Here is a 9608-nt window from a genome sequence, read left to right as displayed (position 1 = left end):
CTCACCCATCTGATGACCACCAAGGGTGTCCCACGTTGATGTCTGACGCACCTCAGATACACTGAGAGGGCAGAGGCGACTGTCACAACCACTCCCAACTGGAATGACTAAGGTCTTCCTGGACAAAAGGAAGGCTGTCCCAAACCAGGTGGGGAAACCTCCAGAAACCAAATCAGTCCTGCTGCTTGAGTGCTAAACGCCTGGTCCCAACAGGAGAGGAGGGGGCTCTCAAAGGCCACAAACCCCTCCCCCTGCTGGGAGGTTACTGGCCATGCCTTCTTCTTCCCCTGGAGATAGTGTGGTTGTCCTCCTCCTCCTCTTCCTTCTCCTCCTGTCTTCCTGCTTTTACTCCTCCATGTCCTCCTCTCCCTCATCTTTCTCTCCCCACCATATTCCTCTTCTTCTTCTCCCTTTTCTCCTCCACTTTTGCATCCTTTCCTCCTCTTTGCATTTTCTCCTATCTCCTTCCTTTCCTTTTCTTTTGCCTTCTTTTCCTTGTCTTCTTCTTTCTTGACTTTTTGTGCCTCTTCCTTTTTTCGTTTCGGTCTCTTCTTTTTTCTTTTCTCCTTTCTCTTCCCCATGAGTCTTGAGTAATATCATGGAGCCTAGCACAGGTAAACAAGAACTTTGTTTTATCCATGTCTGTATTGAGATGTCCCCATTCCCCATCAGCAACACTCAACTCCCCACCTAGTCACGTGGATAAAAAAATGCTTACCTGAGTAGTCGTATTCCAGTGCAGTTGAATGGATGAGAATGGGTATTACCAAAATTAGGACTAAGTGATACATACCCTCTAGCCCCAGTATAAGTGATTGGCCTCTAGCCAACAGCCTCTGCTCATTTGTGAACCTGTTCACAAAATATCAAAACATAACTGGAGGGAGCAGACAGATTAATCCAGACTGGAAAACTCAGGGCTCTGGATTAAGAAGCTCTCCTCTACAGGACATTGGTCAGCAGGACCCCTGTTAATATACCCTGAGACTAATTAAAAAAGCCATTGATTCCTTCTTCTCCACCTTCCTTCAAGCCTTTGAACCCTAGAGATAGGACTCAGGTTAAGAAAGGGAGCAGCTCAGGGATTAAAGCCTGATGAAAGCCACACAACATGGCCCCATTCTTCCTTCATTTTACCAGTCCAGAACTGGCTGCATCTGATATCACTTGTTAGTTGGAATGGCCTTCAGGTAATAGCCTCTGCTGACAGCAACAAATGACTGGAGAGCAGGTGACTCATTGTTCAGTCACCGTTTTCTTATCAAAGACCCCCTAAATTTTCCTGTAAACTCTAAAGGAAACTAGGACTTCACAAACCAGCCATATAGCACAAAATTCGTCCTTTCTAAAGGAACCAATGCGGGGTTTCTTTAAGCAATTGGTTTCCCTAGTACACGCTGTTTGCTCTCAAAGATTTTAATTTAGAATTCTTCATGAACTGAAAGCAAGGGTAAAGTATTTCTGAATGATGTTAGTATGACAAATAAGCTAATTAGAAAAGAGGAATTAATTTAAGAAATTTCTTTTTATGTACAGAAAATATTTCACCATTTACATAGGGCTTAAAGGTTTGAGAGCTCACTCTACATGTTGTCTCACTTGATGTTCATAAGAGCCCTGGGAGGTAGGTGCAATTATTGTTCCTGTTTTACACACAAGGAAACTGAAGTGAAGTGATTTGTCCAGGGTAGCCCAGCTAGTAAATGTCAAGTAGGATTTGAACTCAGGTTTTCCTGACTCTAGGCTCATCACCCTTACCTGTTGGACCATAGCTACCATGCTTTCATTTCCAAAAGCAGAGCTCTGAATTTTCACAATATCCTCAGAGGGTATTTATCCTCTTTCTTCCCTTTTCCTTCCCCTTCTCCCTGCCTCTGACCTAGCCTTACCATACCAATATTTTGCAGGCCTATGTCCCATTCACTGCCTTCCCTCTTCCCCTAAGGGACAACCAGAACCAGAGAAACTCAGCTAAGGTCCAAGTGTAAATGAATTCACCCCTTCCCCAGACATGCTTGCATATGACCAGGGTCTTCCAGAAATAAAATCCACTTACCTTACGAAAGAAATTGTAGAGTTTTCAGTTCCATGCAAAGAAAATATTTTCTAATAACGAGGACTGTGGAAAATGCAATGGGATTCCTCAGGTTTTCATAGAGGATCTTCACCATAGTGGTGATCTTCAAACGTTCGAGATTACTATTGACTGGCAGTATTGGTTTGTTTTTCGGTTTTTTTTTTTCATCACGATCAGGTCAGTTTATTGGGATGTAAATTGTAGTAATTTTTTGGTACAGATTATGATCAGATAACCAAAATATGTATGCACTGAAAGGCAGTAGGAGTCATGCCAACAGTTCCCAGAGGTGGGGAAGCCAGGTGTGGCTTAGCTCTCCTAGTCACTGTCTCCAAGGGTGTGGTTGTCAAAAAGATATTCTGTCAGGCCAGAATTGGGGGCCCCCATTTCACCCAGGTTGGTAACATGATCTCCCAGTTGTGTGATGGACTTTAACTATTCATCCAGGTAGTGAGTTTCAATAAAATCTCATAAATGGGGGCATTCTTGTCATTTGCCAGCTTGTGTAGTTCCAGTAACTACTGACTAACATTTTTTTTCCAAAGGCAGAGCACACACACTCCATTGCATGTAACCCACTTTCCCATTGTTCTGGGGATGGTTTCTTGATGTCTTGCAGGAAAATACTGTCATTGGACTTGTTCTGGAGTTTCATCAGCTTCTCAGCGTGCTCCCTCTCCTCCTGGAACTGGTGGAGGAAGTACTTGGCAAAGTTCTTCAACGCTCCGTCATCACCGTCGAAGTAGTAAGACATGGACATATAGACGTAGGAGGCGTAGAGCTCCAGGTTGATCTGGCCGTTGATGGCGGCCTCCGTGTCCTCGTGGTAAGTATGCTGTACCTGAGAGGGGGTCGATGTTGTCATGATGGAGGTGGAGGCTGGGCAGGGACTGGGGCTGAAGTTGGGGCTGCGGTGGAAGGGGAGGAGGCGGGCGGCCAGGTGTGTCTGACAGGTGGCTGGTGCGTGAATGGAGGACAGACCAAGTGCTGATTAGTGGAGATGAAGGTGGAGAGGTTGGTAAGGGCGGCTCTGGCCGGGAATCAAACAGTGAGTTGGATTCAAGCGCTGTTTTAGTAGGGAACCACAGCGATTCCCTTTCCCTGCGCTTCTCACCAATTGAGGGTCTTGTTCAAAAGTCTCTTTGTTGATGAGTTACATGAATTAGTTCGCAGGAATCTGGGTTTTCCTTCCAATATTGATTGTGACACCCGAAAAATAACAGGTTGAAATCGTTTAGCTGGTGGAGAGGAGGATGGATTTTGAGTTCAGCTGTCTTTCAAGATCCCTTAAACCTCTCAGGATACTGGCAGCCATGGATTCTGGCGTAAGTCAGTTCTGGGTTTTAACGCTTTGGAAAAGGCTTAGTACATTCTTCATATGACATAATACCTGTTCTGGATGAAACTGACTACTTAGGAAACTACATCAAAACTCAGTTGTTAGGCTGTTAGCACAACAGCTAGCCCTGCCAGATGTCATTGCTGCAGTCGATATGAAAGCAAATCTTGTATGTATAGATGTATTTACTTGCAAGGAGCCTCCCCGGAATCTGTTTCCACTTGGAGCAGGAGGATGCTTTTGCAAGAGGGAGTCTTTTTTTTTTTTTTATAATGACGTTCTTGAAAGCAGGGATTTTTAAAAGGGTGCTCTTGGGAGAAGGAGGTTTTTTTCTTTTACTTCGTTTTGTTTTTTTAAGAATCCTAAAAGCAAATATTTTAATTGAACTTTTGGCTTAGGGAAAGGGAGAAAAGAGAGAAAATGGGCAAGAAATGCTTTGAAAATGCTAGAGTAAAAAGGTAGTTGACTGTGAATTTGCCTATAAAAGGGAACCTGGGAAGACTAACTAATAGGAACTTCAGGCTACCTTTCACTGAGAAATTTCTTCTTGCCTTCTTTGCGCTCTGGGGCACATTGCCAATGTCAACTGCCTGGAGGGGCCTGGAGAGACTACTGGCAGCCTTGTTGCCCCCAGCATCGGGAGAGTGTGGGGGATTATACTCAGGGATTTTTTGTTTCTTTTCATTTTCTGTCTTGTTCTGGTCCCTGGCATTGATCAAGGAGTGTGAGTAGCCTATGGCAACCTCCTCTGTGGAAACGCCATCCAGGGTTTTCACTTCTTGGGCTGTGGTGGAAGACTTGGGCAATTCACTTTAGGTTGGAGCCAGTCCCCAGTTGATGGTGCTGTCATCTGCAGCCACGATAATACAGCTCTTCCCACAAGCAAAGCTTCTAATGGTCCAGCCACAGAGGTCCTGTAACAGCTTTGGGATACATGGTGGACACCCGAGAAGTGTTGGTAGCACCCCAGAAAAACTGGCCACCCACTTCACCGAAGGTGAAGGAGCAGATGTAGCTAGCGTAGATTTGCCTGACCCCCTGGCCTTTGAAATCAAAGTGCTTCACCAGTTGAGGGACCATCACATCCTTCTGCTCTGTGTGGCCCAGCTGGCCATCCCCTCCAAATCCCTAAGCGAAAACACGTTTCTGAGAGTCTACACCCAGCATGTGATTGGTGCCATAGGCAACATCTCAGACAACGACATTGGGGACTGGCAAAATTTGTCCACCTTTTGTCTTTTCAATGAAGATGGCAACTCGGCAGAGGACCAGCTCATAGTCATATTCTGTCCTCTGAGGCCAGGCAATGAATTACCTGTCAGAATTGTATCCCAGCTGAGTATATTCAGGGCACCCAAAGGAGTAGAGGTTTCCTTTCCAGTACATTATGATGCTGAATTCAATCTCGCAATTCACTTTGGTTTTTGGCTGGGCATTGTACATTATTTAGAGAGGGCTGGGGATCACATTGGTGTGGTTGCCAAGGCCAAGTTTCCCCATCTTATTCTCTCCAAATGCATACATGAAGCCAGTAAAGCCAGAGTGTGGTTCCTCCCACAGCCAACAGACAAGATCACTTCCTTGCTGAGGACTTCCATAACTTTAGGGGCTTCCATTATCTTGGTATCATCCTGTCAAATTCTCATTTCAACCCCAGCTCCATAGCTTTCCTTCCGAAGTGAGGAGGATACTGCAAGTGGCACAGGGGTCAGAGACATTCATCCCCACATAGACCCCTGACAGACAGCCGTTTCTGTGGGACACCCACAAGTTCTGCCCCAGATTGCTGTAAGCAGTTTTCTGTTTAGTCTCTTCCTTCTGACCAATGAGGTCCAAGTTGGTTGTTCCCAAAATCAAAAGCTACCCTCTGCACTTAGGGCCTGGGTTGGGGTTGGGAATAATGGGGAGAGGAAAAGGGCCTGGGTCCCCCGCCTCTGCCCCACACTCATGATCCTCTCCTTGGTGTGCTCTGGCTCCATGATGACCACGAAGGAGTTTTACAAGGATGCTGGGGATTCTTGGAGGAGGAGATTAAAGCAGGGGAAGAAATGACATGGCACTTGACATCCCAGCAGAGGCCTCTTGGACTTCAGGATTCTGTGGCCTGTCAGAATCCTCCTTCCTTCTTGCTGAGGCCAGGAGAATAACACCCAGGCAGCTGAACTGACTCAGTTCCCAGAGGTCCCCGATGCCTGAGGCCCCTGACTTGAGACATGGTTGTACCACCTTCCTTCTGTCCAGGAACACCCCGCCACCCTAGTTGGGAGTAGTGGAGACAGAAGCCCCAATCCCTCTGTGTATCTGAGGTGATCAACAAAGGTGAGTCAGACAGCAAGGTGAGCCCCCTTTAGTGGTCAGCAGAGGAGGAAGTTACTACCCTTCCATGTTCCCCTGAAGCTGAGGGTTGAGACGGGGCTAGACTCATCACCTTCAGTACCTACAGACTGAGAGAAGGTTTGGTGTTTTCCCTTGGGATGTGAGCACTGAAAGGGTTCAGTGTAAATGTGTTTTCCTGAATTTACCTTAGTACCTAACTCTTTCAATACCTAGATTACTTCTATATCTATCTATATATGTATATATCCCTATCTATTTGTAATCTATATATATCTCCATATCTATATTTTTACATCTATATTCATATAAATTTCTATATCTGTGTCTATATGTATATCCCTATCTAATCTGCTTATGTTTCTCTTTCCATATCGATCTGATCTGTGTCTATACCTATATCTATGTGTATCTATATCTATATTCATATACATATCTATGTCCTGATCTAATCTGCTTATGTTTTTATTTCTATATCTATTCAATCAGTGTCTGTACCTATATCAATCTGTATCTATATCTATATTCCTGTCCATATCTATATTGAATCTGTATCTGTATCTATTTTCATATCTATATCAGTGTATCTATATTCATATCCACATCTATATCTGGGTCCCTATCTATATGCCTGTCTAATCTGTATATGTTTCCGTTTCCACATATATATACAATTTGTCCCTGTACCTATACCTATCTTTATCTAATCTATATTCATGTCCATTATCAATATCCTATCTGTATCTATGTCTGTATCTATATCCATATCTATATCTGTATCCCTCTATTTCCACACATAAACACCTAAACATATACACGTACACAAACATGCATGTCTGTACATGTATGTGTACATGCATATTTTCTCTCCATGGATTTAAATTCTCGATCCCAATTAAAGGAGAAGATAAGAGATTCTGAAGCAATAACAAAACTTTCCCCAGTTAGTGTGTTATTCTTCAATGAGATATTTGGTCAAAATGTTCTCTTCCCCCCACACTCTAGGCCCACCTATACTTTTAAAAAGCTGTGGTGAAAAGCATATGTTATATCCTATTTCTTTTGTCTCACATAAATTTTGATTTGCTGAACACAGCTCACTGAGATAGAGGAGGCCTTCTGGCCAAAGAAATAATCAGCAAAGATTCCTTTTCTTTCCTAAGAAAACGTCTAAAATGGCTTGGAGGAGGGGAGGTTGCTTCCATTTAAAAATTTGAATCCATTTCTCAGTAAGAACCCAGAAGGGATATTTATTAAAACATATAATTTTGTCATCCTAACTTGTATAAAGCAGTGTTGGTGCTCCTGTGTATGTATCTTTAGTCAAAGAGGTTTCCTTATGAAAGATTTTTTTTTCTTTTCCCATCTTTATTGATGGATTTAAGAGTGAAATTTTTCTCCCTCCCCATTTCTAGCAAAAAGGGGAGAAAATAAGAGATCTTTCCTTCTTATTTCTTTAAACTACCTTGCTATTAAATGAGGGCAACTAGGTGGCAGCTGATCTGGAGTCAAGACAGAGTTCAAACCTGTCCTCAGGCACTTTCCTTGTGTGTGCTGGGCAAGGCACAGTAAATGAAAATAATAAAACCTATCTCCTACAGTTGTGGTGGGGATCAAAGGAAATACTGGTTAAGAAATTAGCACAGTGTCTAGCACATAGTGGTGCTTAATCCAAAGTGTGGGGAAATGAAAATGATGGTTTCTCACACACACACACAAACGTATTTACTAGAAGTCATTAGAGGTAGATAAATTCATTGCCAAGTACTAATCCAATGAATTTCACATGTGTGCATATGTAGACATACGTATATTAAATGCCTTAAAGTTCCTATTGTTTTAATCAGAAAAATCTTGTATTGGAATAAGGTACAAATATATGAATACATAAGAATAAGTGTTTCTCATCATTTGAGTATTCATTATATTAGTTCTCAAAGTTATGAGGCTGCATTTTGTTTGAGTATGGATTTCTTTCATGGTAGCTGATTAGGGACCACACAGTGAGAAAATTTCAGCCAATCAGGAGTTCAGCAATTATCCAGCAATTTATGGTCATAGAATATTGCCCAGAAAATTGGAAGGTGAAGCTAGCAGTCTAGTGTGTTTTACTGACAGAATCTGAACTCAGATTTTCTTGCTCCAGAGACCATTGTGCTAGACTGCCTCCCCTGGAAGTTCCTGAGGGAAGTCAAAGTTTTCCCATGAATATGTATTCATAAATTTACTTAAAGAATTAGTTGCCTCCCTTCGTACTTAACACTAACATATTTCCAAGACCATCCTGTCTTGTCTTTGATCCTGGACAAGTAATTCTTCCTTTATTGCCTTAACTGTTAAATGGGGCTGATAATAGCAGCTACTCCCCCAGGTGTGGGAATCACATGAAGTAATTGTAAACTGCTCCTGAAGTGCCCAGCATTGTGCCTGGCACAGAGTGAATTGCTACATAAATGGGAGTTATTATTATCCTCACTATTGTTATTCTTTCTCCTTTTGTGTATGGTGTATGGTTGGTTTTGTCATTGCTTGAAGTTTCCTCTGACTTACTAAAAGAGCCATCCATGTAGCATTTGCTGCTAATAAGTGGGGAAGAGTCCCTGAATGCCAATTCCACTGCTTTTCTATTTTAAGTAAACTAGTGCTTTTCACCACTACCATGTGATGGCACACATTGATAATGAAATGGCGCCTCTTTGGGGCAATACATTTGTCTCCTCCACAGTCACTCATCTTTGAGTCCCACCTCCTGAAGCACCTTTTCACATGTAACATAGTCAGAAGTACCTTCTCCCTCATGCAGAAAAGCCCTGATGAACTGAGCAGAGATTCCTGTGTATTCTCCAGAAAAGCTCTCTAATTGTCCATCTCACTCCTGCAAGCATTCCAACAACACAATTTTGTGAAGCTCCATTTTCAGACATTATACAAGATCAAAAACTAGTCCCTGAGCATTTAGATTAACCTCCTACATTTCTCCACCTCAGTTCTCTGTCAATGTGGCTTTACTTCAATGACATATACTAACAGACTCAAAGTTCCTGGGTAATGTAGGTTGACCCCAGACCGTGACCATCTCTTTCCTTAATTTACTTCTCAAAATATTGTGTTGACAGGCTCATTGGCATGAGGTATTGTCAAGGGAGCATCATCGAATTTCGTAGGTGAAAGGAAACCCATTGACCCCTTAATTGAAACTACGGAAAAATGGATGACTGGCTTTAACGGAACTCAGAGGAGACGCCAAAAGTGGGGTGTGTGGCTATGGGGATGGAGAGACAGGCAGGGGGAGGAGGGAGGAAGAGGGGAGAGGAAAAAGAAAGGGAGGACTGCATATTTGGTAGTACAGGACTGCAATGTTCAGGGTGTGTGCTTTCCCTGAAGACACAAATATTTGAAGGGAAAGGCATTAAATTAAATCACATGGTAAGAAAAGTCACACTTTCCCCCCCCCCCCCCAATAAAACCAGGGCATGTTCTCTCATAAATAGATACACCATGAGTGGGAAGAGGAGGGATGTGTAAGGATTCCACCTAAAGGGCAAACTTGTAGGGAAAGTGTGGGGCTGGATTCCATGTGGAGGGGCAGCTCACCCTTGTGACGTTCCAGCAAAATTGATGTCTTCTCAATGTCCCTGTTTCTGCTCAGGATGGGGTCTGTTGGATACATTGTTGCACGAGTTCTCCATTGATCTTGCTATGGCTGCTAGTCATTTTCTCTGAGTTGGGTCTTGATCTGATGGCTATATACTGTGTATGTGTGTATACACACATACATATCCATATTCACACACCACACACATATACATATTTACATATATATGTGATTATGTATATATATATATATATACATATATA

The 9608-nt window shown here is 42.9% G+C and overlaps 1 pseudogene; it reads right to left on the bottom strand.

Annotated features, from left to right (window-relative positions):
- Positions 1-2395: 2395 nt before the first annotated feature.
- On the bottom strand, positions 2396-2942 carry LOC140500481 (ferritin heavy chain-like; annotated as a pseudogene).
- Between the last annotated feature and the right edge of the window lie 6666 nt (positions 2943-9608).

This window comes from Notamacropus eugenii, chromosome 4 (genome assembly GCF_028372415.1).
Source record: "Notamacropus eugenii isolate mMacEug1 chromosome 4, mMacEug1.pri_v2, whole genome shotgun sequence".
In the NCBI taxonomy this organism is placed as follows: Eukaryota; Metazoa; Chordata; class Mammalia; order Diprotodontia; family Macropodidae; genus Notamacropus; species Notamacropus eugenii.
This window is presented reverse-complemented; position numbering and strand designations above follow the sequence as displayed.